The following is a 1,612-nucleotide window of genomic DNA, read 5'->3' as shown; positions in this document are numbered from 1 at the left end:
GAGAACTCATTGTCACAGGATGTGGTGATGGCATCTGGCCTAGATGCCTTTAAAAGAGGATTGGTAAAATTTCTAGAGGAAAAATCCATTATGGGTTACAAGACGTGATGTGTATGTGCAATCTCCTGATTTTAGAAATGGGCTATGTCAGAATGCCAGATGCAAGGGAAGGCACCAGGATGTTATGCTGGCATCCTTTAGTCTCGGAAGACTATGGTATCGTGCTCTGAATAGTGTTCTGGAACAGAGTTTCCTCTCCAGTGCGATAGACTGTTACCCATGCAGCAAATCCCCTCTCTCCATGTCGCTGAAATGGTCCAATGGAAAGGCAGAAGCCAATACAGTTGGTTCCAGCGGCGTCGCAGGAGTTGCCAGAACATGACTGTGTTCAGCCATGAACTGCCTCAGGGACTCTAGATTTTGCCTCGAGGTTGACTCCTGAAGACTTTTCCATAACTGGATGTAGCCACAAGGCAGTGGAGGTTTGGGATCAGAATTTTCCTTCTCTCAGATGAGCTGCCTTCCCAGGCTAATTAGTCCCATCTACCCAGTGGCTGTTTAGTCGCCTCTTATGACAAGTACAGCCAAACTGAGGGCCTATTCTTATCCCCCAGCCCCCAGGGGTGATAAGGTCTCCCAGGATAAGCCCCCAGGATGCAGGTCTCTTGTTATGTGGTGCGCTCCCTGGTGCATTCGGTGGGCCACTGTGAAATACAGGAAGCCGGACTAGATGGGCCTATGGCCTGATCCAGTGGGGCCATTCTTATGTTCTTATTAAAGGATACACACCATAATTTGCTTTGTTTGTTAACCATAACCGTATTTACTTGCAAGTGAAAGAAGGAGACATAAGTGTAGAGCTTCCAGTGACATTTTTGAAACTGCATTAGCCTTTGAAAGAATTGCCTTTCCTATGGTGCTCTGCCTTTTGCACCTTGGTTGGTTGGCAACCTTCAGTCTCGAAAGACTATGGTATAAGCCTACAGCACCTGGTATTCCCAGGCGGTCTCCCATCCAAGTACTAACCAGGCCTGACTCTGCTTAGCTTCTGAGATCAGACGAGATCAGGCATGTGCAGGGTAACTGTTAAGTATGCACGAAGGTGTACTGATAAGTTTGTCAAGTTGACAAAGGGAAAAAGAAGGAGAAGACCCTCCCTTTGTGCCACTGCTGCTACTACTTATGGCGTCTCTGCTTGAATGATAAGAAAAAGGGAGGAGGGGGAGAGTGTTTAGGGCTAGGTATGGTGGGAGAGCTTTGGGGAAAAGCAAGGGGTGGTGGGCTGGCATTTTTCTGACACCAAATTGACTTGGAAAAATGAAGTTCTTACAATTTTTTTTCAGAACTCAGATCAATTGTGAGTTAATCTGAGATAAGCTGGGGAGGGCATGTCCATCTTCTAAAAAAGAGCCCCATAAAATCTAGAAAGGAGGGGAAAGCTATTAGACCTAAATCTAGTAGGCCAAAGCTGCCAGTTGGATGTCAGAAAGACATTCTTAAGGGTGAGAGCAGTTTGACAGTGGAATCCAACTACCAACAGAGGTGGTGGGTTCTTCCTCTCTGGAGATCTTCAAGCAAAGACTTGATAGGCACCTTTTGGAGATGCTTGAAA

General features: G+C 46.5%; 1 pseudogene; it reads right to left on the bottom strand.

Moving 5' to 3' along the window:
• Positions 1-977: 977 nt before the first annotated feature.
• LOC136650726 (5S ribosomal RNA) lies at positions 978-1,104 on the bottom strand (annotated as a pseudogene).
• Between the last annotated feature and the right edge of the window lie 508 nt (positions 1,105-1,612).

Source organism: Tiliqua scincoides, chromosome 4 (genome assembly GCF_035046505.1).
Source record: "Tiliqua scincoides isolate rTilSci1 chromosome 4, rTilSci1.hap2, whole genome shotgun sequence".
NCBI classification, from domain to species: domain Eukaryota; kingdom Metazoa; phylum Chordata; class Lepidosauria; order Squamata; family Scincidae; genus Tiliqua; species Tiliqua scincoides.
The sequence above is the reverse complement of the archived record's forward strand: the minus strand, read 5'-3'. Positions and strand labels throughout refer to the sequence as shown.